Raw genomic sequence first — 10,353 nt, forward strand, 5'->3', positions numbered from 1 at the left:
AGGGCTCATTTGAGGCAAGTGATGGATGTTTTCCCTCACATAGATGTTTCTCTCTTTTTCTCAGTCTCTTACTCTCTCTTCCGCTCTTTAAACTTATCTTCAAGTGAGAATTTTAAAAAATTAAACCTTGTCTGGTGTGGCTCTGTTGATTGAATGTCATCCTTGGCCCCAACAGGTCACTGGTTGGATTCCCTATCAGGGCACTTGCCCAGATTGCAGGCTCAATCCCTCATCTGGGTGCATGCCAGAGGCAGCCCATCTCTCTCTCTCTCTCTCTCTCTCTCTCTCTCTCTCTCTCTCTCAGATCCATAAATCATATTTTTAAAATAAAATTAAAAAAGAAAACATTGTTTAGCACCCAGACAACCCTCTTTCTCAAAGGAATTTGTACCATGACTTCTAAGGTAATTACTTCTCAGCTTTCAAAATAAATATTTTTAGAAAAGGCTTCTTGAGCAGATGACATCTGAACTACCATGAAAGATAAATAGAAATTAGTATAGTAAAGATCATGCCAAGGTATGAGAAAAAGCATTTTATGTACCCAAAATGAGAAAAAATATGATTCTTTCAGTTAAGTAGGATGTTGCATATAATCCATGGTGCAGTTTGAGAAGAGGGTAGGTGTTGGAGGCAGATACACCTGAACAAGTAGGAAGTGAGCATATCCTAAAAGATTTCGTGTTTCTTGCTAAGGATTTTGGGCCACCTTGACAGCAATGGGAGTCATGGACTACTATGAAACAGAGGAGGACTTTTGTGCCAGTTCTGTGATGACAACTTTTTTATAAAACTGATCTTATCTAATCTTCCCAATGTTGAGAAATGTTGTTAAGCCCGTTTTGCAGATCATGAAACTGATGCTCAGAGAGGTCATCAGTCATATCCATGGTTTCAGGGGTGTAAGTGAAAGATGTCTGATGAAGGCCATCATCCAGGTGATGTGCTCAGTCTTTCCTTAAACCCTGGCCTCTGCTCTCTTCCAGCTCTTCACAACTCCTGTATTCATAAGAGTGGCAAATTGATGGGAAGCCATGGAAAATAAGGTTGAGGGATAGATATTTTGATATAATGTAATAGCACTGACACTGATTCAGAAAATAGTGGCTTCAAATCATCACTCTACTGCTTAGTCACTGTGTCATCTTAGAGAATTTTCTCAACCTCTCTGAACCTCAGATGCTTGTTTATAAAATGGGAACAAACTTACATGAAGCACATAAAACGTATATAACATCTAGTATAATTCCTGACATGCAACAAACACTCAATAAATGATGGTATTTATTGCAATACCAACTGAGTAACTTTGGGTAATTTCCTTCTCTGAGCTTCATTTTTCTAATTTTGTGAAAATCCAAAGATTTATATGTGGGGGAGTTTACTTCTATGTAAAATATAAAGAACAAAAATGAACAAACAAACCTGAGTCACCTCATACAGAGGGCAGAAGGGTGGTTGCCAGAGGGGATGGGAGTTGAGTGACTGGGAAAAAGAGGTGAAGGGATTAAGAAATACTTGTTGGTAGTTTCAATATTGTTATGGGGATATAAAGCACAGCATAGAGAATGTAGTCAATAATATTGTGGTAACTATGTATGGTGCCAGTTTGGTACTAGAAATATTAGGGGAAAAAACTTTGTAAAGTATGATTGTCTAACCATGAGGCTGTCCACCTGAAACCAATACAAAAAAATCTTGATGCCCTGGCTAGTTTGGCTCAGCGGTTAGAACTTCGGCCTGCGGTCCAGAGAGACCCGGGTTCAGTTCCCGTTAAGGGTGTGTACCTCGGTTGCAGTTTGTCACCGGCTCTGGTTGGGTTGTGCGGGTGGTGGCCACTCAATGTGTCCCTTTCATGTCAATGTTTCTCTCTCTCTCTTCCTCTCTCTCCCTCCCACTCTATCTGAACAAAAAATGGAAAAATGTCCTCAGGTGAGGATAAAAATAGATAAATAAATATAATGTTGAAAGGACACTATAATTGCACAATTAAAGAGAAAAAGATTCATGCATGTACTATTACTACAGTGCTGGGCACACAGTGGGCACTCAAAAATATAAACGGCTATTGTTGTAGTTTGATATAATAACCATAGACTTTGGAAGCAGTCAAAATAGTGTTCAAATTCTGGGTTCAAACCCTTGAGGACGATATATAACCTCTTGGAGCCTCAGTACCCTCATCTGTCAAATGGAGATAATATTCACCAATTGCCAAGAAGCAGACTTATGAGAGCTACAGATAAACCATGAGAATTGACTGGCTCATAGGAAATACTCTGTATAAGAAAATCTGACTCAGGATTGCAGAGCTCTGAATCTTAGTCTTTTTATAAGCTGCTATGAAGTCTACGTCTCGGATACATTATTTTCTCTTGAGTGAGAATGGGATACCTAAAATTTACTATTTTAAGTGTGACATAGTCAATTTTACAGATATAAAGAAGTTATTTTAAAGGAGAGAGACTTATAGCAGAAAAAGAAAATGGGTACTATTTATTAAGTGCCTAATCTGTGCTAAGTATTCTATACATGGTTATTGTAACCATTCTTACAGTTCTGCAGGACAATTATTACTCTCACCATTTTTACATTATGGACTATGGTTATTGACCTTATTAGATTAGGACTTGGAGAAACAGAACCCATGGTCATGATTGAATTCAGATCTGGATCTGAGACGCTTTCATGTGCATTCTCTCAGGTGCCATTGTTTGGCCACGTAAAGGCAGAGTCAGTGCAGTGCAGTGATGGGCTAGAAGGACTAATAGGCCGAAAGTCTGCGGGAGGCTAAATCCTCTTTCCCCCTTTAACAGCCTCATCAGAGAATATCCACCATTTCTTCTCTTTCCTCACAGACACACTCCTGTCCTCTTTCATGCAAGCCATTAAAACTGAATCACCCTAGAGGTAACATCGCACGACCCCACCCATACCAGCTTCTCTCTCCAGTTCTACTCCGTGCTGTGCCTACCAGGTGCCCAGCAGTGTTCTCCAGGTAAGAATAGAGCAGTGAAGAAAATGCAACCCCGAGGCTTCTGTCACTTCCATCTGGTGGATGAAAGACACAGATAACCATCAGCTCACAGCATAGTGCGTCCAGAGGAAGGACAGAGCAGCACCGTGGGAGCACAGAGAAGAGGCCGCTATCCTTGGCCTGGCTCATAAACTTCTCTGGGCCTCAGTTCCAGGGTCCTCATCTCTAAAACAGTTACAATAACTATTCCCATCTCCTAATCTTGTCTCCTCTCTACAGAATGAAATTCGAAGGAACCTAAAGAGAACAGGTGTACTCCAGGGAAAAAAACGTTAATGTTATGTCCTGTGTTGGTCAGACATCACTGTAGAGGGAAAGCACTCCCGGGACCCCTGGGAACGTAGTTGCCCTGCAGCCATGGGTAAGGAAGTGGGGTTTGCGGGGAGGATCCGTGCCGTGTCCATCTTCTATGTCTTCACATCTGCTAGAGGGGCTTCTTTATTTAATAGGTGTTCTGTGCTCTGACAAGGTGTTCTGTACATGACAAGGAGTGAAGCTCGTCTTCATGGGTCCTGCTACAGAAAGTGGTACCAGTGGCAGTCTGTCGCCCTCCGGTGGACATTGTGAGTAATGTCACATTGTTGGACGATTTTACCTAAACATTTGACAAATTCCAAGGGGAAGGGCTCATTATATTCCATAAACAAGTGATCTGATGATCAAAATAGATCCAGAGAAATGGAAGTAGGGAACAGACTGACAAACCTCAGAGAGAAAGGGGATGGGGGGTGGAAAGAAATAAACCAAAGAACTTATATGCATATATGCATAACCAATGGACACAGACAACAGTGTGAGGAAAGCAGTAGGGAGGTAGGAGCTGGGAGGAGGGTATCAATGGGGGAAAAAAAGAGGAAACATCTGTAATACTTCTTTTTCATATTTTTTTTACTTTTTATCCTCACCCAAGGACATTTTTGCATTTATCTTCAGATAGAGTGGGAGGTGGTGAGGGAGGAAGAGAGAGAGAGAAACATCAATGTGAGAGAGACACACTGAGTGATTGCCATCCACTTGGCCCCGTGGGGACAAACTGCAACTGAGGTATGTGCCCTTAGTGGGTACTGAACCCGGGGCTCTCTGGTCCGTGGGCCGACGCTCTAACCGCTGAACCAAATCGGCCAGGGTTGTAATACTTTCAACAATAAAGATAAGAAATAAAATAGCCCTGGCCAGTTTTGCTCAGTGGTTAGCGCGTCAGCCCACAGAGCAAATGGTCGCAGGTTAGATTCCAGTCAAGGGCACATACCTCAGTTGTGCTTCAATCTTTGGCCCTGCTTGGAGGTGTTTGGGAGGCAACCAATCAGTGTGTCTCTCTCACATCAATGTTTCTCTCTCCCTTTCTCCTACTCTATCTAAAAATCAATGGAAAAATATCCTTAGGTGAGGATTAAAAAATAATAAAATACAACAAAAACACGGGATGGGTAATGATTTCTTCCTCAGAGCCTCTAGGAAAGAGCCCTAGTAGTTGGGGTGCTTCCTCTACAACAGGTGTTTCAGGAACCACAGCCAGAAGGAAGAGTGTCAAGCAGATAAAACTACCTGTCTCTTTCTGTGTGGCTCTATTCATGACAAGGTACATCTTTCCTAAACTCATGGCTCCCAGATTCTACTTCCAGGTTTCCTTTTCTGAGCTGAATAAGGTCTTGTGCTACCTAGTGTGCTAGGAAAAGGACCTCTCTCATTACATTCCCGCCTTTAGTTGTGTCTGCTCAACCAGCTTTAACTATGACATATGAATGGAATATGGATGTGGATGAATTCTTCTCTCTGCTTTTTATCCTTATCCTGTGAACTGAGCCTTCCAGGTGTCATAGTGCCTTTCTTCACCGTAGTATGCTAGGTCCTGAGGTAGGCTCGGGGACATATACCTGGTTTCATTCCTTGTGGAATTCACAGAATGCTGGAGGAGACACACAGCAGAACCAAAAATGATCAAAAATTGGGGTAGGGGCTCAGATGGTGGAATTCAGGATGTCCTGATAATACATATAAAGATGGGGCAAGGTATCAACTTTCAAAGGAAGAGACTTGCCACATGAGCTGTAACACATAAGTAGGAGTTGGTCAGGTGGAAAAGGGAACTGGAAATTTTGAGATCATAAGAATAACATATATGAGGTCTTGAAGCCGGAGAGAATGGGAAATAGACTTCTATTGTGGCCTCAAAATCACATCAAAAATTGTAAATGTTTATTGTTCTCTGTAAGTATTTTGAAGGTGAGGACTCTCATCAATTCTTTCTGAACCCCAAGTGCTCAGGACAACATCTGGCATGTCAGCATTCAATAAATATCTATGTATACATAAAACAAGTAAACCCACTTTATGCCAGGCACAGAAGTAGACAATTATTGGCATTATATAAAATGCAGACTTTCTCAAAATGTATAGAAATCATAGTTATTTCTCTTCAATGGTAAGAAATTCAGAGAACTGTACTTACCATTTTACTAAAAAGGAGTGGGGAAACAATTAACCAATGTTTTTTGAGAATTTTTAAGTAGCCACTGTGCCTGCTGCTAGGTCCATGCATTCACCTGTTTAAAAATCAATGACCAAAGTTGTGAAATCTATCACATATATATGCAAAACTATCAATTTGCATTTCTACATATCTAAGCCTGGATGTGCATAGAAGATGCATTTAAATTTGTAAACAAACACATGCAAAGTAAACATCAGGTATATATTGTCACCCATGTACTAATAGAAATGCCATGAACCCTCCACCATTTACCACCTCCTTTTGTTCCTGTCCCCCACTCCTTGCTTCAAGGCCTTCTGACCATGTTTCTAACCATCCATTCAGATGTCACCTGAACTGCTCTGGAACCATTAATCAATGCTTGGAAGCCAGGTTATTTTGTGTGTGTTTCTTGCCAATCTCAGCCTATCAGTAACCAATATTTTGGTTGGACTGGCCCTAGTGATCCTTATGATGGCAAGATACCCTCAGGAAAAACCATCAGGAATCTGAGATGTAAGAATTTATTACGTATAAGAACTAGAAATGACACAGCACATATGGGGCCACACAGAAATGAGAGAGAGAGAGAGAGAGAGAGAGAAACATTGAGTCAGAAAAAGAGAGAAAGCACACTAGGTAGCGGCTTGGGGTTCTCTTTTTATTGGAGTTGACAGTGGGGTCCAAGAGTTTTGCTGGCTTGGTCCTTATTGGTGAATTCAAAACACAATGTCAGGAATTTAAGGAACAAGAAGGGATTAAAATGGGCTCAAATGAGCTCAAATGATCAGTTATTGAAATAAACCAAAATTTCTAAAATGCAGAATTCTGTTGGGATTGGGGGTGCCTGGTCCTTTATCTAGTCCTGTGTTTATTAGAAATAGCCACCTTGGAAATGAATACCTCTTGGACATGTATTCCTAATACAATAATAGCTTGTCAGACTTTTGTATTAGAAAGCAGAAAATGAATGTCAGGGCTTACAGTATAGTCTCCATGTTAGTTTGAAGGAACTGATTTGTATTTGAAAATTATACTAATGTTTGGGTTGACATTGTTGATTCTGTCAATGTAATACTGAAAAGCATGTATGCCTTTCATGAACAGGGACTGTAGGAACAGAGACAAAGACCATTTAGCCACAAATAGGAGGATAAGTGGTCAGGATCAGGAAAGGCTCTTCTCAGAAGAAGTGATAATGAGGTAAATACTATGCTCCCCAATTTACAGAGAAGGAGACTGAGGGTAAGAGATTTTATGTAACTTGCTCAAGGACAAACAGCAAGTCAGAGATAGAACCAGTTGTCAACCCCCCATTTGTCTGGCCCCAGTACAAATGAATTTTGCATTAATCACAGCTCAATCTTATGATATCACCTATTTTTATTCTCAGCTACCAGTTACACTTTCTGGGACACTGCTTCCTTAAAGTTTGTAAAAATATTTTTAAATTATATTTTTAAAAAATTCTCAATGGAGGATATTCTTATTGATTTTAGAGAGAGGGGAAGGAAGACACACACACACACACACACAGAGAGAGAGAGAGAGAGAGAGAGAGAGAGAGAGAGAGAGAGAGAGACATGGAAACATTGTTGTAAGAGAAAACACTGATTGGTTGCTTTCTGTAGGTGCAGGCATCAAAATGAAACCTAGGTATGTCCAGTGACTGGGAATTTAACCCAAAGAATTTTGGTATATGGGACAGTGCTACAACAAATGATCCCCACTGGCCAGAGCCAGACTTAGAAAACAAAACAATTCTACTACATGATGCATTCTTAGGATAAGCTACATAGTTTGTGAGGTCCAGTGAAAAAATGAAAACAAATGATTTATAGGACAGTATTTTCCTCCATTTCCCTTGCAAAGAGCCAGATAGTTTAGTGTTTACCTTATTTTAATACATCAGGTGTAACACAGCACTAACACAATATGTTTAGTTTAACATGTACCACCATTTTCATCCTGAACATAACGGAGGGGGCATGCACTCTTACTGTGCCTAATTAAGCAATGAAGAAACCTAGTATCCCAGATTCACTAACTTTTCTGGGAACACACAGTGAGTCAATAGAAAAGAAGAATACAGACACCAGAGCCAAGGTCTACTGGCAAGGAGATCTCAAATCACAAAGGTGCTCTGAGCCTCTATAACCACATCTATAAATTGGGAATAAATATAAGCCCTCTGGACTGAGGTTGGGAGACTGGCTGCAGTGAGAAAGATCTTGTTCTAGTCTTTGGACATCTGTGAGTACTAGCTTTTAAAATAATTGTTCCAGAAATATTTCCCTGAGTTTCAATATGTTTTTAATTAAGTAAGTAATTAATATATATTTTGTTAATCCTCACCCAAGAATATTTTTTCCATTGATTTTTAAATAAAATGGGAGGGAGGGAAGGAGAGAGAGAGAGAGAGGGAGAGAGAGAGAGAGGAAGAAACATTGATGTGAGAGATACACATCGATTGGCTGCCTCCCGTATGACCCTGACTGGGGCAAGAGATCAAACACCCAACCCAGGTATGTGCCCTTGACTTGGAATCAAACCTGAGACCCTTTGGTCCACAGGCTGATGTTCTAATCCCTGAGTCAAAACTAACAGGGCTAGTTCCAACATTTTTAATGGAAGGACCAAAATGTTTTTTGTTTCTTTCCTGAGTCTAATTTTGTCTCCATTTTTGTCTGTTAGTGCAGATGATGAATCTCTTTGTGTTCTTTTGAGAGCTACCAGAGGGCTGACTAAACACACTGTTTATCATCAGACATTGGGGCAACGCCTAAGTGGAGGTAGCAGAATGTCAAGGAGTAAGGATACTAGGTGATGGGGATTCTGGGAAGATGGTGGCAGTGGTGGCTGCACAGTGTTTCCATCTGACCAAACACCCATGTAAAGAGGCAGCAATTAAGTAGCAAAAAACAAACCACAAACCTATGTACAACATTTACCACAAATTCAGATTAAAAGCTATCCCCCAAATCCCCAAATTTAAGTGTATAGAGACAAACCACAAACCCTTTAACCTCAATAAAAAAAACCCACAATACATTAAAAGAATAAAACCATCACTTTAAGTTTATTCTTCAAAGATTCATTGTATAAGAGAAAACCTTGAAAAGGGGAATCTCAACTCTGGGGCAAAGGCAGGTCCTTCTGAGGGAGGAGAGGGCCTGGAATCAAGGGCAAACAGCAGGCAAGTGCTAGGTGCGGGAGTCTGGGGAAGAGGAGGCTTCCAAAGTCATGACCTTGGTTGCTGGCTCAGAGAAATCTTGGAAACCTCACAGGAACTGCAGAGCAGGCAGCCATTCATCCCAGTGGGTGGATGTTGATTCATCCTGGGTATTATGAGGAAGCCATGGAGGGTCACAGCTCAGGACAGGTAGGGGGTTAAGGGATGCTCTCTATTTCAGCCTTCTCTCCTAGAGAAGCACGGCTCAGAGCATCCACCTCCCGCAGCAAGGCTGGTCTAAGGCTACCAGGGCTAGGAGTGAAGATGGAGGCCAGGCCATGAAAATTACAGGAGGAGGAAAAGGAGCTGTGGCCAGAAAAATTCGAGGCAGGGGAAGAGGGGCCCTGTCCAGGAAAACCATGAGAGGAGAGGCAAGGAAAAGGGGAGGGGTGGAGTGAGAAGAGGTGGTGAAATAACTATCAATAAACTGCTGAGGGACAGGTAAGCATCCAACAGGAGGTGAGGGTGAGGAGGCACACATATGAACCACATGCCAACCCTGCTGGGAAGGAAGACTTGGGGCCTCAGCATCAGGAGAGCTTGAGCTGCACTGGAAGACAAGCCTTCCTAAGGCCAGCCCACGGGAAGGAGGCCTCTGGCCAGCAGGCCCAGGGAGAGAAGGGTGCCTGCTAGGGGCTGATCTCTGCACTGGGCAGCTCCAGGGGACAAAGCCTAGAGAACTGCTGCTGCTGCTGCTGCTAGGGGGGGCAGGGCTTCTCCAGCTGGCCCAGCCTCTGAGGGAAGGGCTTGGCCCAGATATGTTGCTTCCAAGGGCAGGACCAGGCTGGCAGGTGTGGTTGTTGAGGGCAGGACTATAGGAAGCAGGGCCAGGCTCAAGAGCAGAGCCTGTGAGAGCAGGGCCTGGTCTGGAAGCTTGGCGGTATCCAGCAGGACCTGGGAAGGATCCAGGGCTACTAAGACCTGTACCCGACCTGGATACGTGGTTACTGGCAGTAAAACCTGGAGGCTCCACTGCAAGGTGGCTGGGTGCAGTGACCAGGGGAGATGCAGATGCAGGCAGGCGGCAGGGTGCAAGGCCTGGTGCAGAAGTGCGGCCTTGGACAGCAAGGCCTCGCAGGGTGGTGCGGCTTCGCAGGGCAGGGCCTGGAGCTGAGGGCAGAGCCTGGCTTCGGAGGTGGGGGCCTGGCTGAGAAGCGCGACTCCCCGGAGAAGCCCGAGGGGCTTGGCGGCGGCTGCTGGGCCTAGCCCTCGGAGAGGATGGCGGCAAAGGCAGGGACCTCGGGGACGCGGGAGCCTCTGGAAACAGACAGGGCCCTGTGAGCTGCTGACCCTGGGCAGCCCTCTTGAGGCTGCGACACTGCTGCCCACGGCCGCTGTCTCCGGCCCTTGGGGGGAGGGGGGTCGGACGCCCGCAGCCCTGGCCCGCGCCCCATGCTCTTGCCCAGGGGGGGCCTCGACCCACCCCCCTTTGGTCCGGAGACCTGGGCCTGTCTGGGAACTCATGGCTCAGCTCTGTGAGGGGACTCGGGCCGCCCTGGAACTCGGGAGGCCTGCTTTCCTGAGCACGGGGACTCAGGGGCGGCCCAGGGTCCTCAGAACGACAGGAAAATGGCGCCGGGACCGCCATGGCGCAGGAAGAGGGACCTGCTGTGG

Source organism: Molossus molossus, unplaced genomic scaffold (genome assembly GCF_014108415.1).
Source record: "Molossus molossus isolate mMolMol1 unplaced genomic scaffold, mMolMol1.p scaffold_m16_p_2, whole genome shotgun sequence".
In the NCBI taxonomy this organism is placed as follows: Eukaryota; Metazoa; Chordata; class Mammalia; order Chiroptera; family Molossidae; genus Molossus; species Molossus molossus.